This window comes from Cygnus atratus, chromosome 5, assembly GCF_013377495.2.
Source record: "Cygnus atratus isolate AKBS03 ecotype Queensland, Australia chromosome 5, CAtr_DNAZoo_HiC_assembly, whole genome shotgun sequence".
NCBI classification, from domain to species: Eukaryota; Metazoa; Chordata; class Aves; order Anseriformes; family Anatidae; genus Cygnus; species Cygnus atratus.
The window spans coordinates 64,316,669-64,343,132 of NC_066366.1; positions in this window are offsets into that span (position 1 = coordinate 64,316,669).

The window sequence follows — 26,464 nt, forward strand, 5'->3', positions numbered from 1 at the left end:
AGCTTTCCATGGCTTGTCTGACAGCTGAAAGCCAGCCAGCTCCTGGGGCTTGGCCACGGCTGAGCTCTGCGTGGCTGCTCCTGCCAAAACACCTCCTGAAGGTCCCAGCATCACCCCCGTGCTGACGCCCGCCCGCTGCCAGTAGCTGGCTGCCCAGCAGGGCTGGGACAGCTCTTTGTGGTGACTGTTTTAACAATTTGTTCAGAAATAAATAAATAAATCAAGCAGCATTTTCTGCTGGATGGATGGAGCACCAGCAATAACACCATGTTCACTGGAATTCCAGCTGGGCTTTGTAACACCCAGATGTGTGAGAGATTGTCAGAGGACACGAAACCCTTTGTTGCCTTGGTGGAGGGGACAAATGTGTCTGGAAATGTGCAAACCAAACTGTGTTTCAGCACTTTGGGAAGTGCTCCCTGTCCTGGATGCTGAAAACAGAGCAATAACGTGTCTAAGAAACAGGCCAGGCTTACTCCAGGAGCAACACTCCCCACAGCCTGTAGGTATGCAACAGCTTCGCTATGTGGTCAACCACTGATGGAGGTTCATTACATCCTGTGGGCAGGCAGAGGAGAAATCTGGTCATAATGAAGCTGTTTTACTAAGATGAGAAGCTATTTTAGCCTTAGGCTTCTACTTGGCTTCTTTTCAGTTCATACAAAAAAATAAATCCCATCGCTATTAAGTATTTAAAATCAAATGTGGAAAGGAAAACGTTTTTGCTCATTGTTATTTTCAGGTTTATCTTTTCCTCCGCAAGAGTTTGGAAACTAATACTGTTTAAATGTTATTCTTGGAATGAAAATTCATCCTTTAAAATGAAGCCCCGGTCAGCATCTATTATTCTGCGAGTCAGGCAGCAGCTTCGTGAAGATTCATCCTGGCCTAGTGCATGGAAACAGTGCAAGACTGGTGTGGAGGTTTCCAACTGAAATGCTGAATTTTCTCATTTATTATCTGTTGTGGTGGTGTTTTTCTTTTTTTTTCTTTCTTTTTTTTTCTTTCTTTTTTTTTCTTTTTTTTTTTTTCTACTGTTATTACTGCTGATTGCAAAGATTTTTTATGCCTTCTTTGCAATCAGCACTCTTTCCTCCTTATTTATTTATTAATGCCCCAACCCGTATTTGTGATCTCAAAATTGCTCCCATGGTGACAAATGGGTAATGTCACAAAGAAGCTGATTGTAACATTACTGCATGGACAGGGCAGGAACTCAGGCTGAGCTAAATGGAAGAGCTTCTGTTTACCCACAAATATCCTAATACACAGTAATGAAGGCAAAGGAAATGTAGGCAATTCAAGAGGTGTCTTGAATAATGAATTATTTTTAATCTTCCAAATGTGGCAATGCTTTCTTTTCATGTGGAGAAAAAGGTGCTATGCAACATGAGCTGTAATTCTGATACAAAAATATTACTGAGAGGCAGAAAGATGCGAGAATTTCCATCTAGACTTGTATCCTGTGTCTTATTTGTGGGTACAAGACCCAAGGCCATTATCTTCTGGGCTGATGAAGCTTCAGGAGGTAAGCATTTAACAGAGAACACACAGTGGGCATGTATTGGCAGATGCAACCTAAGGGCAAAGTTAGGGCAGTCGGCCCCTCTGCCTTGTACTCAGAATTCCATAGCATCAAAATACAATTAAGTTCTCTCTGCATTACCCCTCTGGAGCCCTCTAAACACAGAAGGAGTACAGCCCTCTCAAGCAGGGTGAGGCTCCCCAGTGGTGGACCTCCCTGCGTCGCAGTTACAGATTCTTCTGCATGACAGAAATGGAAACTGCAAGGTGAGCTGAAGCTAATTAAAAAACATTGATTTGCTCTAAAAATCCTATGGATGAAAATTGTAAAATTGTAAATGAAAATTGATTTTTTTTTTATTTGTCACGGAATAAGCAGTAAAAGAAGAGGATTTTTAAATAGCTTTATGAGTGCGTAGGCTAAGGAACTGTTAAAAAAAAAAAAAAAGAAAGAAAAGAAACAAAGAAAGATCTTTCTGTTCAGGACTGCAGGAAAACACAAACTGTAGCACATGAACGTTTTTTAGATCCAGCACTTCTTTGGCACTGTAGCTATCCTGATCCTCAGCTTTCAAAACCCACTTGTCCCAAATATGCACCATGTCAAAGCAGCCAGTAGGCACATCTTTGTATTTCTCTAAAATATCTGATATCAGTATATTTCAATATATCAATGCCTGACTACTACAAGCTGCTTTTGCAATAACTTCTTTTCTCCTTTTCAATTTCCTAGGAGGATTTACTGTCAGCCGCAGGGTGCTGAACCTGAGCATTTCCTTCCAATTTAAAGAGGAAGGATCAAATCCTTAGTTATCAAATCCTTAGTATGAATGTTCAGGCTTATTCAGGGATTCACCCCATTTCCACCAAGCTACAAAAGGGCTGTTACCAACACACCTCCATGGCAAAGGGTGGTATTCTGCAGGGAGTTTGCACAAACAAGTGTGACTCAGTGGACACAGAAAAATGAGCTTGCAAGGGCCAAGGCAAATCCTGCAGCTGGCACTTTTAAAATATGAACCAACAAAGACAAGCCTCATGGGTTTGCCTGAAGAATTGAACAATGTTAGTTCATTGCTACTGAGGGAGGAAGGAAGATGAGTTACTCTTAGTAGAAAAAATAACTTAGAGCATTCTGCGTAGAGAAATCACTTGTAGATGTTTTTTTGTGTTGTTTTTAACTGTCCTCTCATTTTGACTCCCTCCTCCCCCATTAATGTCATATTCCATCAATTGAGTTTTGAGCTTTGTATCCCTGAGAAATCAGCAGCTATTGATCAGCAACATGATGACTGCTGGCACCCTACCTTGCAGTTTGCACCTTCTCCCAGCTGTGTTTAACCAGCTGATGTCCCGTGCTTGGCAGCATGCTTCTGATGCTGCTCCACAAAAGCTGGCAAAGAAAAGCTGGCATGCTGGGAGAGCCTGGGAGCTGCAACAGCAATGGAGGAGCACAGCACAGGGACACAGTTATATGCCCAGTCATCGGCATCAAAACCTTGTGATCTATTAAGTGCCTAATTACCTTATACAGCATTCCTGAATCACTGGTTATAATCAGACAGAAATTACTTTCAAAAATCTTATTTATTTCTATTCCTTCATTAATATTCAAGATTACCAGGCACTTTTTCTGGAACTTCTCCTTGCATAGTGGAAATCCCAGCATCCTCCTTGTGGGCCACAATTTCCCCTCAGCAGCAGCACTGATGCAAATCTTTATCAACACCCATGAAAGGAATGGCGCTTCTAAAATTTTATACTGGTACAATTTTCCTTAATATCTTCTTTTGTAGATGGTGCTTTGTGTTTATGAAGCATCGGATAAAGTGTATAAATACCAAATTCAATGAGTTCTGCATACTGAAGTGCTGCAAATGGGAACGGAACACAATGCCTCAAATGTTCCTGTTATGCCTAAGCCCGAAGGGACCATCTGTGAAAGCATGTAGGAGCGTAATGCTATCCATGCACAGTTCACATATTGGTGGAGACAGGCTGCACTGAATTCCTCTGAAGGAATCTTGCGAAGGAAATAATGGCCCAGCTTTAGAGAGCAGAGTTATCCTCATGAAAACCACACAAAATCTGCAAAATGATGGTTCTTCAGAAGCAGCCTTTCCACAAACCCCACTGTCCACAATGTGCACATCTACAACACCCCGAGGCAGCCTGTAACTCACGTTAGATGCCTTTATCCCTTCTGCCCTGCTGTCAGTCAGCTGGTGGGAAATTTAATAGTGGCCAATTCATTACCTTTTAGGCACTGAATTTTCCTCTGAAGCTCTATTCCCCTCGTGAGTCACGCCTCTCAGACTGCTGGGACTGCCTCTGCTTCAGGCTCCTTCCCTCTCCCCAGGCCCTAGAGCAAATATTGATCTTTCCTATCCTATTAACCTAGGCTGCTGATATTATTATGCATGGTTTACATTACGTTTATGCTTTGGAACAGAAGTGGAAAAGCTCTTGCTAAGTTTTTACCCACTGCAGATGTCCCTAGCCCATCCAGCATGGGGCAGAGGGCTGGTTCTGTCTAAAATAGCAAAGGCATATCTTAAGAATAAGACTCCTTATTCATCCAGGATATTGCCAGAGATCTTTTGTGTCTTGTAAAAGAACTCATCATACGTGATCTCGTCTTTAGTTCAATTTGTAGTTCAGCTTGACTTTTCCACTCTTACCGTGTGCCAGTTCCCAAGGACAAGTCATGCATTCGGTGTCCAGTACCTCCCACGCTGAGGATCAACCCTGCCCTCCCTCTGTGCTGCAGTAATTGCTGCCTCCCCAAAGTTTCTCCATCACATTAATTTCTCTCAGGAGAATGCCAGCATTTTTTTTCAGCAATTTTATTTCCTCAGTAATTTTCAGTTCATCAGCCCACTGTTGTGCCTTGACCTAGCAGAAAGCCCTCATTAGTCTGTCCTGCTCCCCTTTTCTCCCTCATCTTGGGACAAGATGGCTGGCTTTGTCTTTGTAAACAACAGGCTTGGAATGTTAATTTCCATAGAAGGAGACATTTAAATATTCATTTTGCAATTACTGTAACTGTGTCTTTCTCAAAGATCAGCATGTTGAAATCAAATTTGTTTTGCCATGTGTAATTACTTGACACCTGAAGAGCAGCTGGTGAGGTACTGTCTTGCCAGCATCACTCTTCAGGTTTGGAAGGGAGCATCATGTTTAAATTCAGGGTGAGGCACTTCTGTGCCTTTTAAATGGGTAGTTGTTACAATATTTCTGCCGCAAGGGTAGTCTCAGACACAGTTCAAGTGTCAATATGGTCTTTATGGTCTATCTTTTATAGTCTATCTCTGAATTATTCTTCCTTCATTGAAGATATCAGCATGCTTCAATCTATTGCCTTATAGCTATGCTGCAACTTCTTTGTGGTGTATGAAGTGTAGAAATAGCAACTTGTTTAATGGTAAAGTAGATAAATAAATAGATCTGAAATAAACGTAGTTGCCGAACTCTCACATGGCTTTAGAAGAAACTTCTTCGTCCCATTTGTCTGTTCTCTCAGTAAGGCATTAGATAACACCAATCAGAATTACATCACAAGGCACAGAGCTGGAGAGCAAACACATGGGCTAAAGAGAACCTCATGAGCTAAAAATGTTTGTAAATTAGCACTGCCTTTCTCCAAAGGCTTAAAAATGAGAAAGTTCATCTTTAAGTGGCTTTCCATTTTCTCTTGGCACATCCTTCATTCCTTTTTCGAGATTTCTTGCAATAATATCCTGAAATGAGGGTAGCCAATTTACATAAGTAAAACTATGGAAAGTTATCAAGATCTGTTTTTTATTTTCATTCATACACGATGTCCTCACAGACTCTTCAGCTGCTACCCAGTAAGAACATACCCATTCACACACCATTATGGGAACTACATTACCACCAAAGCAAATCTGAAGCTTGCAGATGATGACAGGAGGCTGGTCCTGATTCCGTCACAGCCAACCTTGTTATTTCCTCACTTCACCATGTTCCAAACTGTTCTCCATGACATTTCTCATCCATGTTTATGTGGGCTTTGGCAGGTAACAAACTGGAAGTCAAACAAAATCACAAAATCAGTAACAGCTGAAACCGTGACCAGGACTGTATGAATCCATCTGCTGGAAACTTTGAGGCCACCAAATACTGTGATTACTTGGAGGAGGCCTTCTTTCCACATCTATGCTGCACCTGGGTTCTTTTCTTCAAATTAGTTATTAAAATAATGCTTCAGAGGATTAACTGGCTTTTGTACCCATCCGCTTAAGGCAGCTGGTGCTGGTTCTTAGCATACAATACACAACTGAGCCAAGTCCTATATTGTCCAGGTTTTGTTTTCTGTGTGGTTTCTGAATCCCTTAACATTGCCTCTGACATTAGGAAATAATTGACCAGCTGTTCTTCCATCAAATGAAACAATATAGGTTACAGCAAAAAAACAAAACTATTTTGGGTATAAAAGATGGCAGTTAGCACAGAGAAATCATTAAACACTCACTTTCCATTATGGCATGCATCCCTGTGTTTGTACCAGATTATTCAGTGTTTATGGTAATAGTATTATTGGTTCTAGTTGTTCTTTTACACTCACAGAGATTATAAACCAAAAACTGTTTGAGAAACAGGTTAGGAAAAGGAGAACAAGAAATTCAGGATTCAGCCACTATGTTGTAACCATCTGTGTTTTGTCTTCCACGTACACCTTGGGGATGAGTCTAGGAACTGAGTCAGCGAAAGAAGGCACCATCCAATGGCCAAGTCCTGACCACTGACAGAGGGGTGTCTGTCATCCAATATGACTATCTTTTGTTCACCCTTTTAATTTTAATTTTTATTTTTTCTAAAATATTAGATTTTATAGAAGAAATAGAAATGGGCAAACCAAAACTTTGAATTGCGTATTAATACTTTTGCATAAAACAGCTTTAAGACTCAGCACAGCTTTGGCTTGTGTTTGGGGGTTTTTGGAGAGTGCTGCATGTCTGTAAAAAGCAAATCTGACACCCAGATTTCAGTGCTGGGCAGCAAAACAATGGCAGGAGGCTAGGAAAGGCCTCCTGGCCCCTACAGTTTATTCTTAAAAAACAGGAGAGAATTAGAGATCAAAGGAAAGCAAACACAGCTCTGTCTAATCTTGATGCTTTTGTAAATTTTTCAGCTTCTGCCAAGCCCCCTTAGGACTCTCATTTGCTGTGGGAGTGAGAAACCTAAATAAATCTTTGAGTGTTTAATCTTCCTGTTCTATGGCAATGATTGTGTTCATCTCCACCACTTTTCCCCAAATTTTTTTGCTGCCTAAGCTGTAAAGGGTTCAGGGTGAGAATTCTTCTCACAGTGGGTAAGGTCTGCACTGATCATAAGTCTCTCTGAAATAACTGGAAGAGTGGACAGTGCTTTTGTGTGATTTACCTTGTCCTAAGGGGCATGCTTAAGATAGATGGAAATTGATTTTTTCTCTAGAAGTATCTTTCTTGTTCTGGTGAGTGTAGTTGGAAACTAGTTGTAAACTACATGCCTTAAATAAAGCCCAGTGGTATGAACCCACTATTTGCTTTCAAAAAACTTAGCATACATGTATACCTAGAGCCTGGCCTTCCCAGAGCTGCAGAGGGATGCAGGCCCCACCTCCCTTTGAGGAAATAGGATGCAGGTGCAGACGGCTTTAGTTATAATCGGGACACAGTGTGCAGATGCACAGTGCCACCTACACCACATGAAGTCTGTGTAGGTGAGCACAAACTCGTCAGAACAACAAAAGGGAGGTGAACGTGTTGTCCTTTCTGATAGCCCGTGTTTTGTCCAAGATCTGTCCCCACCAGCAACCTCCTCATGTACGTGGGGTTGGGAAAGTCCGAGAAACCCCTGCAAACTTAGAGGGCGAAATGATTTCATAACAGCAACTAGGGCTCTGTACGGGGTACCCAAAGGGGCTGCTGCGCGGTGTTGAAAGTCACAATGGAGAGCATGCAGTGCAAAGCAGGGAAACAAATGTATGACAAGAACCTGTGGATTCGTTTGTTTTGCTCCAGGCAGCGATCTGAACCAAACCCTCTGGCACCCCGGGGGACCCTGGGGCTCTCTCTGCCGGGCAGCCTCCGTGGGCTTGGCGTTTCCATACTGCACCTGACGGACAGCCCCGCGACCGTGCTGCGGGGAGTCGGCTGCAGCAGCCACAGCAGCACGAGTGGCTCTGCAGTCAGTCAGCCCATGTCCTGCTGCATGGCCACTGCTGGCTGGAAGGAATTCGCATCACGCTGAGCAATTAGCACTCTCACCAGCTGACAGGGCACAGCCCTGCCAGGGGCTCAGCACCAGCAAGGCGCCCGCCCCAGCCCCTGCTGCCCGTTCCCATGCCAGCATGCCCCATGCAGTGCTGGCACAGATACAGGACCACATGTGTCACTCTGTACTGACTTCACATTAACGGTCTAGCACAAAGACACACACCTATCAATTATATATTACATGAGACATATAGCACAGCATTTCTGCAGGGTCTCCACACACCACATGCCCAGTACAGGTGTATTTATAGCAAAAAGGTTGTTCCTGCACCGAAGTGCTTTCAAGCTCAATAGTTATGACAGAAGCTGAGAGAAAAGAAGAATTATTACGCCCATTTTCCCCTTTTAGAATTGACGTCTAAATAGACTAAATAATATGCCAGGCAGTCAGCAACAAAGCACAAATCCTTCTGTCATTTACAGACCCGAAATGGGAGGTTGCCAGCATCCTCCTTTGAAACTAGTCCATTTGCAGAGTATGATTTGCTGTTTATTCCATGCACACTTTTTTGCCCAATATTTCTTTCTCTGCAACGTTGGAAAGCAGACCTCAGAAAGTGCCCCATCAGCACTTGGATAATGAAGGTCATGTCTTTTGCTGACTCCTGTTAGAAGGGTCCCTGGGTGCCATTTCAGTTACCGGGAGTTCAGCGAGCAGGCACGCTTTCCTTTTTCCCTTCTTATTTGTTTTTTTGTTTGTTTTGTTTTGTTTTTTCCTGTTTTGCAGTGTTTCATAGTCCAAAGCACCTGATTAATTCAGTACCCTCTGCATAGCTCTCAGGCAGCTGTATGATTAGGCTCCAAATGCATTTTAAGCCGATATGTGCTGAACTGCTGTGGTCTTCCATAAATTCTTTCATGACCGTGAGAAGCAAGCATCCACTTAATAAGTAGGGTCTCCATTAATCCTATGATCTCACAATGCCCCAACAATTCTTTCAGGAAAAAAAAGTCACACCTTTACAGAGTTTCAATAATCAAATTATTTCTGCCTTCTCCACCCTTACCTTTGTGCAGAGGCACGAGTTGGTTTATCCTCATGTCACAGCCCCACTCCTGTCATCATGTATCAGGCAAATAGATTTCAGGCAGTCAAGATATGCGGGTGTTTGATCTACTAAACATGGTAAAACACAAGTAGTGACCCATCAGCAGATGTTTTATGAAAGGAGATGGTTCTTCGTGTCAGAGTGGCCACCTAAACCAGGCAGAAAAGGGAACCGAGGAAGAAGAGTGCAGCCATGCTGTTGTGCTCAGTGAAGACTCAAATTAATGAGAGGACACAAAGGAAGGCAGTTAATACAGGCAACCTGCTCCCCTATCACTTCCGAAACACTTCTGTGGGAGCACTGAAATCTGTCAGCTGGACCCATCTGGATGGCTTTGAGCACCGTAGCGTTGGGCTCAGTTACAGCTCTCAGCCAGACCACCGGCCACATCTGCAGCTGAGTGCAGCACAGCGATGTGGAGCACTCGTGTTTATAGGACAAAAGAAAAGCACATGATAAAGAACATACTCTCAGAAGTCCTGAAAAGCAATGCACCTTATATCCCATAAAGGCTGCAAAAAATCTTGAGAGAGCTGATGACTTAGCTGAAACCTAGTTTTGGACTGAGGCTTCTCCCATGAGAGAGGTGTTTGCTAAGAGACCATTAGGAAAGACAGGAGAAGAACACAGCTTACAACAAAGCTTTCAAATGAGGATGAATGTGTTTATCAGTGGTCAGTGATGAACCTTTGATGTGCCTTGGAGGAGCAGAGATCTCATGCATAAAACATAATCGCCGCGCAGGGCCCTGATCTAGATTCTTCATTAATATGATGCATTTTGCATTTGCATCAAGGCATGACAAACCTGCTACTGCTTATTCCAAAACAGAAAAATTATCTTGCATCTAGTTTCCAGGACTACTTTGCTCACAGCCTCCCTCATACCAAACCCTTTTGATTAGAGTAAATAAAGTGATTCAAGAGAGATATAAAGTATTCATAAAGTGCACATAGAGAAACAAGGAGTGAAGATATGACAGATTTCAAATCTGGGAGAGGTACAGTTTTAGATTTTAAAAAGGCTTATATATTATTTGCAACATGTTAGTACTGCTAGACCCAAGTCACATTTGCTTTGTGCTGGGCTCTGTACCTACACAAGTGAAGGCAGAGATGACCTGAGAAGCTTATATTATAAACAGGTTAAAAATGCAAGTAAAAAAAACCAAAACAAAACAAAAGTGAACCCTGGTAAGGCTCCAGAATTCAGCTGCAAACTGAAACTCTATCTTCCAGAAACAGAGACTTTCCATAATCTGAGGGTTCCTTGGTTTTGAGCCTATCTGATTGTCTTTCTTGATCTTTTCTGGAGACCTGGATATTATGCTGGTTAAATATTAATCCAAAACAGCACTCTGCCAAATAGCCAGCACAGATTATGTCTAATCATCAGTCTTATATTTTGGTTTTCTTTCAGACATTTTAATGAAAACAGCTCTGAGTTCTGGAGTTGTATTTACAAGCTGGCCAGGCAGTGGCTCATGTTTGGGATGAGCTGTCGTTCAGTTTGGCTTTGCTATCTTCCAGCTTTCACTCTCCTCTCACGGATAGTTTCTTGTCCCTAAAGAATGCTTTATCAGCCCTCCAGCTGGGACCTTGGGACAGAAAAAGAGATCAGCCCCTCTTCAGTGATTCCTTGTAGGACTTTCACTCAAACCTTCCATGGGATCCAATGCTCTCAAGTGTTTGACCCGAGAGCTGCCTCCGAAGAGCTCAAAGTGCACATCTGCAGATGCTGCAGGTTATCTTCAGTATCCTTGAAGAGCAAATAGCGTGCACACATCCCATGTCTGTAGTGGCTTTCCATCTCCCTTCCAGAGGCAAGCTGAATTTGCCCTTTTGATCCTTCTCATGCAGCTACATCTAACTTGGCCATGGTCTCATACCATGTGTTTGAGTGTCCTGTGTTGATGCTCCTGCAATTTAGGAAAGCTGAGGCAATAGGCTGAATGAACAAAATTTGCCTACTGGAACTGCCAAGGGCATTCTTTGAATCTCATCTTGTTATCCATAATAATCTTCTCAGGGTTGATGGCATTTATGGAAACTGTGTTTTGGTTTTTGTTTTGTTTTAATTGGGAAGTGTATTTCACAACTATGGACAGTGGGACAGATTTCTGGATTCCTGTAGATTTATAAGGGAAGGAGAGGGATGGAAACATGGTAGGTGGAATTATAACAGATGCAGGAAGAAGAATGAGGACATATATGTTACTCTGTTATTCATTTGCTTTTTACGAGTATTTTATCACTTCTTTCCATGCATAGTGAGTGAACAGGTGTTAGAAGTAGGAAAGCATGCTTAGATGCTGCAATGGATGAGGAAGAAGCAAGAAACAAGCACATCCATCAAGAAATTAAAACTGTTTACAATGGAAAAAGTAAAATCTTGTCATTGTCTTTGTCTTGTCTAAGTGGCAGGGCATTCCCCTCTTGTGGGTATGTAGTTCTTTGTAGTCTAGCTCAGCAATCAGAATGAGAGAGATCTTTGGACATCTTCAGATGTTCTACAAGTAGGTTCCCTCCTGCTTTAATAAAAATAATCTATTTTGTCCTAGATAATGCTACTCTGATTTAAGTGGATGTCAAGCAAAAGAAGCTCTCCAAAAAAAATTACAGCAGAGATGTCTCTTTAATTTAAAATCTCTTATAAGGGAATTGAATCAAGTGAAAGAAAAAATGATCCTGAATTTCCCTGTTTCTTAGAGAAAGTTGTCAGTCTTACTAAGACATATCTTTTAGCTCTTCAGAAGAGTTCTGTGTCCTTTCCAAGAAAATGGTATTTTTAAGTAGTCAGCACTTCTGTTTATCTTGGGATATTCCCCTAAAACTACTGTTTTAGTAGTTTAAAATATACCACCAGAATCTAACATTTATCCAAACAATATTTACAACATAATGATTTCTTTGTGCTTGGGAGAATTACTCTTGATTTACTCTGATTGATTCTGATCCTGCTTTACATCTCATAATGTTAGAAATTGGTCTTTATTATTGGTAATTCTCCTGACAGTGTTGAGTTGATTCTTATTGCTGTTAAGAGCCCAATGTGTAACATGTTAATGGTCCATGGCTTTGCCTTAGGAAGGCCGACTAACGAACCGGTTGTTTATGGCTGGTAATGATTGATTTGTCAGTGATTATATTGCTTAATTCAACAGCAGCATGAATCAAAGATGACACTTCTTTCTTTTTAGGCTGTCGCTTAGCCTTTAGTGCTCTTCACAGTAATGGGTGTTGAAAGGTGTTTATTGTGATGGCCTCTCTCCACGTTCCCTTCCTACAGCACTGCCATAAACTATTTTTTAGTGCATGTGGCTATGGAAATAAACAGCTGATGATTGAATTGCGCAGCGAAGGAGAAGGCCCCAGATATTAACCTCGCCATGACAGCCAGCTTATACGTGGTGTTACTCATTCCTGGCGCTCAGCCACAGGGTCGGGTTCAACACGATGCCATACGTCAGCTGAGCCAAAAGAGCTGTCCACATGTGTGTGCATTTAGCCTGCAACAAACACACTAATTCAACCTCGCTCAGGATGCAGTGAAGTAAGTTGAAACAAGCCAAATTACTCAACGGTGAAAGGCGCACCCATGAGCAGCTCCTGAGGCTCAGCTGATGTGCGCTGATACACTTAGCCTCAATAATTCAATCAGGCTTCCTAGAAGCCTGGATGTCAAAGATGCTTTGCACAACTTAGTGAGTGCTATGAACTTTGGCAGCAACTTTGGGACTACAAAAGAGGTAATAAATTATGGGTTTATACTGTTTCAGTCTCTTTAGGAATCATTTAAGTGTTCATGAAGGTGTAAAGGGACCCCTGTGTAGCATCAGGTCTCAAAGCCAAAATAAGTCCTACCATAGGGAAAGTCATTCCTCCAAAATGCCCCCTCCAAAACTGCATGTTTGCCACATGCAGAGCTGCTGCAGGAGTTAGCTTGGCAGCCCCAGTTGTTTGGGATGCTGGCACGCTCCTGCCCAGCTGCTCTGCAGACCGCAGCTCCTCCCTACCACTCCATCTGCAGGTTTGGGACTGGAGGGGCAGCTGCAGCCCATGCAGCCTTGTGCACAAGTGGTGTAGCCAGCATTGATTCTGGCAGGCTGGGGTTTCTCTTCCCACGCCGCTCTCTGCTTGCCAGGCTGTAGACCAGTAGATCTCATTCCTGTAAGACATTGAGATTTGTAAGGGCACCTTTCTGTTACTTCTTCATTTCCAAGTGTCTAAACTCATGGGAAAATAAGGATGTGTGAAGAGCAATAGCCCTCCAATATTCTTGCCCTCCCAAATCCTCTTAGAAACATCTCCCCGTGCACATTGTTTCTCCTACAGCTCTTGGTGACTCGTGGGGACTGTGCTGCAGGACATCTTCTGCCACTTGCTCTAGAAAGTGGGACAGTCTGGAGCCTTTTGGGCTGCTGGATATGTTCTTGTGAGCCACATGGACGTGATGCACAACTTCACTTTTCTGCTTTCAAAAGGTTCTGCCTTCTGGACAGCATTACCAAAGTCTCATGACCAAATGTCATCAATTTTTCTCCACATGACTGAAGGCAAAGTGAAACAGCTTATTCACCTCTTTAATGAAAAAAATCCCATTTCTTTCTGATGTAGGCATATAAAAGGTATTGCCACCTACATCTCATCAAAATTTGAATTTTGAAATTCCTTTGCTGAGATCTACAAAAAGATTTTTTCCAGTATTGTACAAGCCCAGATACATAGCTGGAAATTCTGTTCACCAAAATAGAGACCACAATATTACCATTTCAGTTAGACAGATTCAGTGATTCTTTTCTCTGCTGTCTCTAGACATATAATTGCAAAATGATTAATAGTACTGTAAAAAAGACACATTCTTCATTCCAAGGGTAGCATAACCACTAGTACTTCAAATGCACAAAACCGACAGGAAAAACAACAGAAAATAAAAATGCATCAGCTGTTATTACTTAACAGACCAATTTAACTGAAATGTTCATGAATTAGCCTGGATAGAATTGCTTTGGAGACAGCCTGTCTGTGAAATAAACGAATTTCTATTTTTTTTTTTTGCCAAAAATATTGTTGTGCCTGCTACACAAACTTCCCCGTTTGATGTGACAAAGAATATTTGCAAGCAAAAGTTAGTTTTGGAAACAATTTTTTAGCAATGATAACATGTTGACCAGAGCTCTTTGATAAGATGACATTACTAGTGAAATCACTACTTTCTGAATAAATGTATAGCTGGAAGTGAAACATTACATTTTCCCACCTTTACTTTGTTCTTGTTTCAGCAGCACATACCTTAGAAAACAAAGATACACATTTACAAGCCTCAGAGGCATCTGATGAATTCACACTTCTCTCCAACCTGTTTCCCAAATAAATATAACTGCAGACAACTTGAAAGCTCGGCTTATTCTTACACTTGGAGATGTGTCAGTCAGCCTCCTGCATATACCCCTTTGCTTTAAGATGAAGGAGATAGCTTACCTTTCTGTGTATATACACTTATATACAAAATACACTGGTTTTAAAATGTGTAATTATAGTGGAAATGCTGGGGATGAATTGATATGAACCGATGAAATGCTGTGGTCAAGGCACAAATGAGGGATTTTTCTTTCCTGAATGCAATTAAGATTGCTTAAATTCAGAGAACTTCTGTAAGAACACTATTTCAAGCTGCTTCACAAAACTTACTAGAATTATGGATGGAAACAAATACCTCACTTGCAGCTGTGCATTTTGGATATGAGGATTTGGACAGGGAGAGTGTTCAGGTGCTTCTTTAATGAGCTGTAAGCAAACACGCACAACACCCAGGCTGAGTATGCCAGGAGGAAAAAATGATAGCAGGCGTGTGCAGTGGCAAAGTCCTGTCTTGTTTTCTGCTCCACTTTCAGCTACATTTACTTCACAGTGACATTGCCTGGAGCAACTTTTAAAATTTCCCCTCTCTTCTCGTCACCAGCCAAAGCCAAACTCTTGCAGAACTGCAGCTCAGCTCAGCTTGGCACTGAAGTGAATAATTCACCCTGCTATACACAGTGGTACCTAAAGAAAAAGTTTTTTTGAGTCCAGCTCTGAACTGTGATTTATCAAAGTTAGCATCCTCTCCTGGATTACTCTGAATTACTTATGGGTGGATCTGTACCAACATCAATCTGAGGTCGCAGGAAGACGCCGTGTCCCATTTCAACCATTCTAGCTTCAGAGAAGCCCACCCAACCTGCTCACAGCAAGTCCCACCTTTCTCTTTATGCTTGAAAGGCAGAGGGGGAAGGCAGGAATGAAAAGTGCTGAAAGTCAGTGGAATGAGGCTGCATAAAAGCAGAAGCAAGAGGAATGAGAAAACAAAATACAGCGTGCTGGAGATGTGCGAACCAGAGGGACTAGCAAAGAGAGAATGAAAGCTGGGGAGGCAGCGAGAGAAAAGAGAGGCAGAAAATCAGCAGAAAGGCAACCCAGGAAGAGCATAACCAGGAGCTGAGCACATCTGTTCTGGCAGTGAGATCACACTGAGTTACCCAAGGTGTGAGAATAGTCCAGGCAAAAATACGTGGCAAAGGCAAAGAACAGGAATGAGGAAAGCCCAAAGGATCTGCCCTGCTGCTATTTTAGGGAATAATAAGCCAAAAGGATGAAGTCCAAATCACATGGCCATGGTACATTGGGTCCATGATCCTTTTCTTTTTATTCAGGGCCCTGGGGGCACTGATATGCCTTAATGGCCATAACCAGCCTTAAGAACCCATTTCAGCTCAGCCCAGGGCCATCGGCCCCTGCCTGAGATATGCTGGAGGGGTGCAGGTCTCCAGCACAGCCAAAGCCAGTGTTGTGCCCAAATCCATGCCCATGCCCATGCCCAGTTGTGGACAATGCTGCTGCGGACCCTAGTCTGCAGACTGACTTCCCAGCTTGACCTTGCCTTTGTCCCACAAAGTCATCTGATGGGCTGAACTCTTGGTTAAATGTCACTTACTACCTTGTCTTTGCCTGATTGTCAGCAGGAGCTGTCGCTGTCACCATTCTGCCTGTCAGCCTCTACAGTGGGACAAGCTCTGGCAGCTGAGGACATGCCCTGCTGCTTGCCCCATGCTCGGTTCACCACCTTTAGGGAGCAGCCAGCCCATGCTGCTCCCTGGCACTGATGAAGGAAACGTCTGGGAGCCACTCACACAATCCCCTTTGGACTTGGGGTTTGAAACTGTGAGCAAATCTGTTTGCTGTGGTGGGTCTATCACTTCTCTTTGCCTTCCTCCCCAGCTAACATGAGCTATAAGCCTGGACTCAAGAAAAGAGTAGAAAACAGAACATAAAACCACCTCTCCTGTACCAAAGTACCAAAATCAGCCTTTAAAAATCCCAGCAGATGGCACACACTACTGTCACCAGGATCAGATGGACCTACCATTCATCTTGGGTCTAAAGACTGTTGAGGGTTTTAAAGCTTTTGGCTACAAGTCTCTTCATCCTTCCCATTAAATCTCCTCTAATTTCCTGTTCAAGGATCTCTAAAAGGTTTTTTCCTGCTAAACCAGTTAACATGCACACATGGGCTGTGTTCAGAAGCATCCTTCCAAGCTGTGGCTTTGCCTCAGAGCAGCTCTGCAGAAGTGGCTTCTGTGCAGCTGAAGCAGCCTCTGCTCCCTGTGTGTGGAAGCTTGCCTGGATGGAAACTCTCCTCTGCATCTCAGAAAACAGCAACACAAAATGACGACACTAAAATAAGCTTTAATAGCTAATCATTTCACCTTCTCCTTCTCCAGAAGAACCTGCAAAAAAAAAAAAAAAAAAAAAAACATACATTTGTGAAGTCCAAGGAAGATGGGCAAGCTCCCTTCAAGCCCCTACAGAATCTGAATGAGGAAACATGAGAGCAGATCCAACCCCTAACCCATTTTGAGTCTGTGACATTCACAGCAATTTAGTGACCATCATTTGTAGTTGAGAGTCTATAGAAATGTCTGAAAAATCTGTGGAATTTCTATCACCATCAAAGGGGGGAGGGATAAAATCTGAGGGTAGGCTTATAGAGCTGTAAAAAATGATGGTATTTGGCTATTAAAATACAAATTACTGTTAAATCCCATGTAAAAAGGGATAAAGCCAGGAATGCTAGGACTAGATCTAATCAGCAATATCTAATTAAAACTTATATGTAATGCTTCAATGGGCATTAGCAAAGATTTGAATTCAGTCTGGCATTCGCCAGCTTTCATCAATGTATCCTTCTGCGTATGCAGAGATACACATATATAAAAATACTGAATGTGCTCTGTGCACTCAGTAAAGAGGAAGAAGGCAAGGACATTAAACAATTCTAATCCATTGCATTAGCTCAGGAAAACGAAGCTTTTGGTTTTGTATTTTTCTATGTAAATGAGATGGACGACAGATCAGATGCCTGGTTAAAGTGACACTTGGGGAGGAATCGCTGCAGTGACAAGCTCTGGAATTGGGACACTGGAAGGACGGCTGCCTGGCTGGTAAAAGAACAGCCTGGTGATACAAGAACAGCCCTGGTGAGGGTGCATGAACTTCTGCACGCTGGAAGCACCACAAGTGTTTCTGAATCTTGGCTTCCTGTCTTCCTGATATTAATTTTATATAGCTTCATCATTTTGGAGCTACACGGTGTGTTCTTAACAAAGCTGCCATTGTGTTTTTTTTTTCATTTAAATCTATTAACTCAGTCTCGAAGCTGTTATTTCACTGTCACTCCTGTGTCAGCACACGGCGGGACCGTGCCGCCAGGCAGGGCAAGGGAGGAGGAGGGATGAATGAGAGTTGTGCTCGGAGCATGGGCGCTAAACTACGAAACCAGGGCCATGGATTCCCAAGCACAGCACCCAAAATTAGGGGGTGTTTCTTATTTGATCTCTTTGATCCTCTGTTTTTATGTCTGCAAAGCAGATAGAAAATGTTTTCTTTCTTGCCTTGGCGTTACTCCCAAAGCACGTCCACCAAGCTCTTTGATCCTGTAGCGAGAGATTGAACCCTTCCACCCCCAAGAAGCTTTGACTGATTGCAGCACCCCTAGGAGCTGTGACATGTCGAGAGCTGGGCCTGAATTCTGCAGAGCAGCTGATCACTGAAGCCACGGGGTGTGTAAGGTGCTGAGTAAGCACTGCCACTTCCGTACCCTTCACAGGGTCTTTGGTGGGGGAAAGCAGTCCTTAAATGCTGTACCACAATGCATGGCCCATGGGAAGAACAAATGAAAACCCTTAATTCTGCCCCGTGCTTCCTGGGGGACTGAATCTGTGAACTTCTCCCGTGGCTTTTAAAATAGCTTTTGGGTTGTAAACATGCACATACACAATCAAAGGCTCCTAGTAACCTAGCCTGCCCTCTCCAAAAATAACATTTCCTTTATTTTCCATTATTTACAAGGAGCTTGCACCAGCTATCCTGCTCAGTGACTGAGCCCTGGCTCCCGAGATAGCCACTGCTTTGTTTTTCTGAGGCACAAAATCCCTGGGCTGCGGCAGGGAGAGTTACAGCCATTAGCCTGCGTCTTTGCAGAAACCTGACACAGAAAGCATTGGAGTTCCAAGTCTTATTGATTTTACCAAGCGACTTGAAACAACAATTAACCTTTCTAACTATGCGTCTTTCTTTAAAATGCATCTCAGTTGCTTTTCAAAGTTTACTTTTAAAAATTAATGAATCGATGCAATTTTACAGCTATTGACCAATTTAAAATGTCAAGGTTGTAGCAGGAGGGAACACTAAAGAGATGCAAATCCTGTTATGCAATCTCCTGGGCACTGTTTGGTTGGACACTTTGGGGACTCGGCTCTCAGCTATGGTTCTTGTCTCTTTATGTTTTATCTCCTTTAATACTCTTTAGTGAACTTAGTAGATGCCATATGCATTTATAACACCTTGGAAAACAGCCTGGCCTTATTTAGAAATGTGTGTGCTTATGTACATTTCCAGTCATGGAGATGAAAACTGTCACACGCAGCATTTATTATTTAAGCAGGGGCTCAGCACTTAGCTTCCATCGAGGGATACGAGCACGGCTATTTCAGGCTGAACACTACAAGCCCCTCAGCAAACTTGGAGCCCTACGAGGATTCAGCCTATACCCGGATCTCCCTCTTGGACAAGCTTTCTATTCCCCAGCCACATGTTAATGGTGTACCAGAATTTTCCTCTTTTCTTTTTCAGTTTCCAAAATATGATAGGTACTTTACAGAGAGAAAATTAAGTACTACTCACCCTAAAGATATCTGATCATTAGAGGAAGGGAGGAGCCAGCTCAGTATATTCATGTCAGTGTTAACAGTTGCTTTGTTTTGTTTTGTTTTGTTTTTCCTGTAGAGTTTGTAATTTCTGTCCACAGAATTCCTCTTTGCTGAGGCTGCCGAACAACTGGCACAATTATCTGCTGATTAACACGGGACATGGGACAACAAGTCAGCTTGGGTTTCTAACCATCTAGACAGAACCAAAACGCCTAGATTACTGAAGGTTAGAAGCATCTATCCAGGTAGTTTTGATGCTAGCAAATAGCCTTATTTTAAGACTTAAAATTAGCTAAATTAGTTAAATTGCTGCTCAGTTCAGTGGTAGTTTGCTTAATTGAAAGTACAGAGAATTGACGGACATTCTCAGTGAAGTCTAGAGCTTTCAGCCTCAGGACAGCTCCCTGTGTTTGTGTTGGCTCCTGGGCAAGGCAGTGGGGGGAGGCGGGGGGAGGGGGGGGAAGTAGAAGAATTAAAAAAAGCCCCCAGATTCCTCTCTCTATTGTAAGGAACGATACTCTCAAACAAGAAAATCAGGAATCTTACCTTCAGATATCTATGATTTTTTAACGGAATTAAAAACAAAACTAATACAGAAATAAACAGACCAAAAAACCAGCATCCAGTCCAACTACTTAGCTGTGAGGGAACTGAGCATCCTCAGTGAGCAAACACGTTTTAGAGACAGACCAAGCTCCCTATACAAGATGTGAAAAGCATTTTTTTTTTTTATTCCAAAGATGTGAGTCATGAGCCATGTGCGAGGGGCTTTGTCAGACCATGAACACAAATCTCTAACAGAGAACCGGCCAAACTTGAACTCCCATCTCGATCATTAGGCTATCTCAAATCAAATTTCCCCACAACATAAGCAAAACTGTTATTTCAATAGAGACCAAACAAAATATTTTCCTCCAGGATCATTCCCAAGCCCCAGGAATGAGACGACCATCCCGCCTGAGGCATCAGCAGGCACTGGCCAGAGGCAGCGTGCTTCTGCCCGGTGGCTCCACAGCGCAAAGGGCACAGCTTCCACACGCTGCCCTAGGGCCTCCTACAGAAACATCTGGCTGCCGTGTAAGATAAGCAAATGGAAAATTTCAGAATGGGAAAAAAAAAGAAAGTCAGCATGCATCTTAATAACTGGCTAAAGTGGCTTATAATTAGCTCATACTAAGCACTGATGAAGGAAAAATCTTAAAGAAAAAGGAAGACTGAATTTTAAATGAATTAAGGTGACAGTAATGATCTGCATTTACTTGTCCTATAGATTAGTTTGCTGACTACTTTTTTTTTTTTTTTTTTTTTCCTGGAAGGCCTTTTAATTATGCACAGAAATCTCATCAAATACAGATGAAGAAGGTCAGAACAATTAGTATAAAACAAACACTTCAGCATAATGCACCATAATGATTATTTTCGCAACAATCAGTTAGCAAGCTCCAAGAATGTTTGATGCATTTTAAACTAAGTCATTATCAGATATCCCAAAACTTATAATCATAACAGCACTTCAGCAGATCAGCCAGCCACGCTCCCTGTGCAAGGCCATACCCCTTTAGCCGGCTGTTCCTGGGACTCCAAATCTGGTTCACGCTCTGAGTGGCCTCACTGAAGTAGCTGCAACTTGACAAAAGCTGGATTCAGGAAGGAGCTATATAAGGATAAAGCAGGTTGGTACTAATATATATATTGAGTTTACTGCTGCTGTTATTCTGCAAGCTTTAGGAGGCGTCTCAAGTCCAGAAACTGCAGATTTACCTTTTTTTTTTTTTTTTTTTTTTTTTTTTACAGCTGGTCACATAAAATTGTTCAGCAGAGGGTCTCTTCTCCTCCTGGAGGCACATATGTCCATGTATGTGGCAATGCAGTGCACTCTGAAGTGTCAATAGGGCACCTTAAGAGGTAACAGAAAGAAGGAAAAATAGGAAGCAGGACTGAAAAAGAGATAAAAACCTTACATTTCAAGCTTTAACCTAAGCCCTGACTTCACCAGCTTTATGCTCAGCGCTGCTGGAGACAGGAACTCTCAGCTTGTGCTAATGAGAAAACATTTTTCTAAAAGGTTTGCCAGGCTGCAGGCTGTCAGCTTCTAGTTCACTTTTAAGGAACAGCCATGGCTATTTTACTACTACCTGCCACACTCTCCAGCACAGTTAGTGCAACGGCAGCTCCCTTTCTGTTTCCATGGGCCCACCGTCCCTCTCTGTGCATGGTCCCTGAAGCTTTGTGTTCGATGCCATCTTGCCCTACAGCAGCTTCTTGTCCATGGGGAGCACTCAGCAGACCCATGATGACCAAGGAAGAAGCATGCACAGAGACAGCATGCAATAAAAGTTCAGAGAGAGGATTTTGGAGACACTAGGCAGAACTGGGAAATGGATTCAAAACTCCTTAGCTCCAAGCAAGTTGTCATCTAACTTCGTGCCATGATGAATTAAGGGCACGTAGACATGGGTATGGCTATGAAAACTGCCTCATTCCTTTCTGTCCAAGCATGGTTTCACTAAACCAGAGAACCACCGGCAGCTCAGAGACATTTCCCACTGGCACACAAACTCCTCCTGACCTGAGTGCCACAGCCCACGGTGCTGCGCGCTCGGGGCTCAGGCACGCTATAAATAATTGGCATTTCCCCGGAGGACCCAAGGTGTGTTAGTGCCTGGATGCTTGAAGCCCTGGAGGCTTGAAGCCCTCTGCGTGGCTGACACAAGCTGCACACCACTGGTGCTGTGAGATCGGTGGGTGCAGGGGGAGCAGGAGCTGTTGACCATCAGAGGGTACAAGGACACTGGTCAGGAGGAAAACACCCCCTCGTATGGTGGCTTTCACTCCCCTACCAGAAGCACAGGACATATTAGAGAGAGTTTAGGTATCTGAGAATAACAATGGAAAATGTCACCGTGATTCGAAGTAAATGGGTGTTTGCCGATGCTAACACACTGTACATTATTAGTGCTACAGGAATGACCTTTTCTTACAGCAACATGGAGAGCGAGATTGTGCCCGTAGGGTATACTCTAAAGCATATTGGAGTTAATGGGAGCCTTTCTGTTAGCTGTAAGGGATTGTATTAGGTCTTCACAAACAGGACTGTGCGTTGAAAAGGGAGGAGGACAGGAGAGGGAGGGGAGAAGAGGAGCGAGGATGTTTATGTGGAGGCTTGCTGGACACAGCAGCACACCTGCATGCACTGGGGTGTGCAGTCCCAGCCCAGCGGGCACCAGATGACCTGCCACCTCTCCGGGCTGTTCTTGGAAATGGCCGAGGTAATGGCTGATGCTGTCTGTGCATCTCTGGGAAGCTGCAGTTACCTTTGGCCATGTGTTTGTACCAGTTGCCCAGTTATGTATTGCTACCTGTGACTTTTTTCAGTTCATACAGTTTTAGAAAAGCTGGGAATTAATTTCTTATTGATTTATGCTACATTAATAGCAAGTCGCCACAGGAAATGTAAATAATTTTTTCAAATGGATGCTGTAAATCTCCTTAAGTTCATTGTTTAATTTTGGGAATGAGCTTACACTCTTGTTTATTACTGATTCATTAGCCTTTACCTAATTTTCATTAACTGCATGCAAACCAAGACACTGTGGTGACAGTTTCCTTAAATGAAAAGAACAAAGCAGCTTTCTATTCCTCTGCACAATACTCAAGAGGTGACCAGCCAAGAATCCCTCCCTGCTGTCTGTCCTCTCTCCTGGGGCTCTGGTTCCCAGTTACCTTCGCTGCTATCTCCCCTCTTCCTTGGGAGCTGGCTGCTTTCATCCCCTTTCTTCACCACCTTTTTCATCTCATGTCTTCTGCAGAGCTGCAAACGTGTCTCTGCTCATTTCTAGGTGGGCACTCTCTTTGTCTTGTCCTATTAGACACACACTTCACCTAGATCCTGTTGTCCGAATTCCCTCTTTGCTCAAATTCTGTATTGTCTCCTCTCCCTGTTCTTCTGTACTCCTTCCATTCCCTCCTGAACTCCAGCTCTATGTCAGGCTGCTGCTTCTCATCTCCACATCTCCTTGTGAGTGAGCAATAACAAGTAGCAATTCACATAGAACACCTTCTGCCTGGTAGCCACTCAAAGACAATGTACAGCCTTCAGCTTGGAAGACTTCTGTCCTTTTCACAACACACAGCACAAAGAGCACCTGGGGGACCTAAAGATGAATCGCCATTTCCACACCAGGCATAACGTCAGAGACAGGTAAGGTCTAATGTCCCTAATGGATTTGCAGCTCAGTTAGACTCCAGGAAGAACATTAGTCAGTATCTCTCTTTTCACGACTACAACATATTCCTACTGTCATAAATGCAGCGCAACTCTCGCGATTTCTGATTTGTATTATTTGCAGTATGTGTTCAACAGTACTAATTTAGGACCTCCTTTATAACTCCTTTCTGTCAAGGAGAAGACTCCTACGAAGCACAGTGGCAACCAGCCTGGAGGGTGCCACTGTAGCTCACAAAGCAGACATACTGTCTGGAGACGGAGCTGTTCCCTGTGTACGGGCAGGCTGCATATTTCATAAATGCTCTTTCCTCTTGATCTGATATCTTTTTGACCCAGAACTGACCCCTAAACCTTAATTGGTGGAAAATCAGTCACCTACATTACCTGCCTAGATGACTTGACACGACCAGCCATGTAGCAAGCAGATTTTTATTAACACAAATAGTACTTAGAGCACAATCTGTCAGCTATGCAGATTGATAATGATTCTGACTTTGCAGAGAACTAATTATTTTTTCTCCTAAAACATTTACTGGCAGTAAATCTCACACAGCCAGCATCTGGCAGCTAGGAAAAATAACTTGTTTTTCAAGGGGTTTACTGGAGTTCCTCTGTCTTCATTACATCTATATGAAGCAGTCATAGCCTACTGACTTTACATGTAAATATCCCCAGAAATAGCATTAAATTCAAGACGCTGCTAACACAAGTGAGAGACCAAAGAGCTATACTGGTGAGTTTCTCCCTGGCGCATACACTTCAGTATCAGATTTACATCTTCAGGATTGAAACTTCTGTCCATTCCTCTTCCTCGTTCTGCCTTCTCCCCCAGCATTCCCTTTCCTGAGTAACTTCATGTGAATAAGCTGAAATGCAACCACTCAAGAGTAAAACAAAATGAACCAGCCCCCTGCCCCCTGCTTTGTCTTATATCAGATTGTTTTTATGAAAACACATATGTAAAAGTCAGACTCATCTATTTGAGGACAAACTAGTGTGATATTCCTTTTCTTACTGATATGGAGACAGGTCAGCAAAAAACAAACAAAAATGGATGGTGTGAGCTATACCAGCACAAGAGCATGGAGATCCCCAAGCCCCTCCAGTCATGCATGCACACCAGGTGCAGCTCACACCCATCTCTTCTTTGACAAAAATTCCTTTATATTTTCATAATCCTCATATCACTTTATCTTCACAGTCTTCTTCAGTGTTTGCTTTTAAGTGGCTTACTAAAGAGGTGTTAGATGTTCATACAGTATCTCACATAGCTGGGGTCTTTTCCAAAAGTCCAACTCCCAGTAACCTAGTTATTATAAAAGCAATAATAAGGTTAAAAAAATACAAAATAGTCTTCTGTATATTTCTGTAAATATGTTGTTTTATACAAATAACCCACTGTAATGGCTGTTATTTTCTCTACCAACAACTGTCACACAACTTCTCCACTACCCTGCCCAGTCATTCACATGTTCATATGTTTTTTAAGAGTACACGCACCATTTACTTGGACCTAGCATACTACCTCTTCTTTTTCCCCTGCTATCCTACCTTACCTTTTTTTTTTTTTTTTTTTTTTTTGATCATATTGATAACCTGGACAACGAGAGGCCTTGATGTACCTAGTATGTCAGATAAAGTATGAGCCTTGTTTCAACAAAAAAGTATGGTTTATATATTCTCATTAACTACAGACAAGTCTCCCCTGCCTCCAAATACGAATATTGGCAGAGCCCATCAAGTTTAGAGACTGAAGAATATGCCTGTTATATACTGAAGAATACGCCTCTGCAAACATAAAGATTATATGCATATATAAAACTAAACCAAGGAAGGAACTCAATGGTAATGTACCTGTTACATGGAGAGCCATCACCTAATAACTGCACTGTAAATGCAAACATTGTGCTAATTCAGAAGATGAGTTTTATAGACAAACTCAGTGGATTAACGCTTTTATCATGTTCTTTTCTTTTATACTTGGCATGGCTTTTGTCTCCAAATTTCTTTTCAGCCATCTCATTGCTTTGCTAGTTATTTTTGAAATACATTAACAAGAATGCTGAAAGGAAAGGTGAGCAAAGGACACTGTCAGCTACCGAACTGTGCAATGAGGAGGTGATCAATCCAGGTTTGGTCCACTTAATTTTCAGTCAACATAATGAGTACATTTGTTTTGCTGTTCTTTTAAGCTTTGTTGTCAAGGATACAACAATATCCCCTATGTCAGAAGATGAATCTACTATGAAGAACTACTTTTCATTGGCATTTACTCAATCAAACTTGACATAAAGGCAGCATCTATCCAATAATTTTTTACTTAAAGTAAAGTCATTAGTTATAATATCCTGCTCAACAACAAAAAACATAAATCTTTCTGAAAGCCAGCTGGAGTGACATTGAATGCTACTTATTTTTTGCCTGAAAAGGACAGACTCTATAGTGGTCATGCACTGACATATTCTCTTATGACTGAGGTGAAGGGGTCAAACTTGGTATACAGAACAAGGGAGAGAATAAATGTGATAATCTATATGCATAGGGCCACCGTAAATGCAGCTATTGAAGCACACAGCGAAGAGGGGGAAGGTTATACCCAGCCTGCACGCAGCACCTCCATCATGCAGGCTGCATATCCAAACCCAAACACTCCTGTTCCATTAGCTACGTCCTGTAATGAGGCACATTACACAGTGTATCTTCCCAAATTGATGCACGCTATTGCAAGACGCTTCTGCTTAAAAAAACAAACGATCCGGTCCATGTGCTGTGCCCAGCACAATGCACTAAACACATTTATCAGCTAAACACATGGCAGAGCTATAATCTTTCCGTCACTCACTGACCACTTGTTTGAAAATGCAAATACTACCTGCTCACTCCCTGCTCTCTTTTGGAGCTCAGATTGTGATCTAGGAAGATGTTTGCTGGCTAATAGGCAGCTCGGGTAGCTTTTAACCCTCTTGCTCCAATAGATGATGGCACAGAGAGGCTGATACAGACTCACGATCTTTTTTCTCACCACAACATGGTTTTAGAGGCAGTCTCTCTCCATACCAGGAATGATTGAGATCTTTTCATTCTTAAGCATTACAGAAAAGCACTGACAGTAGAATGTATCAAAAATATATCTTGC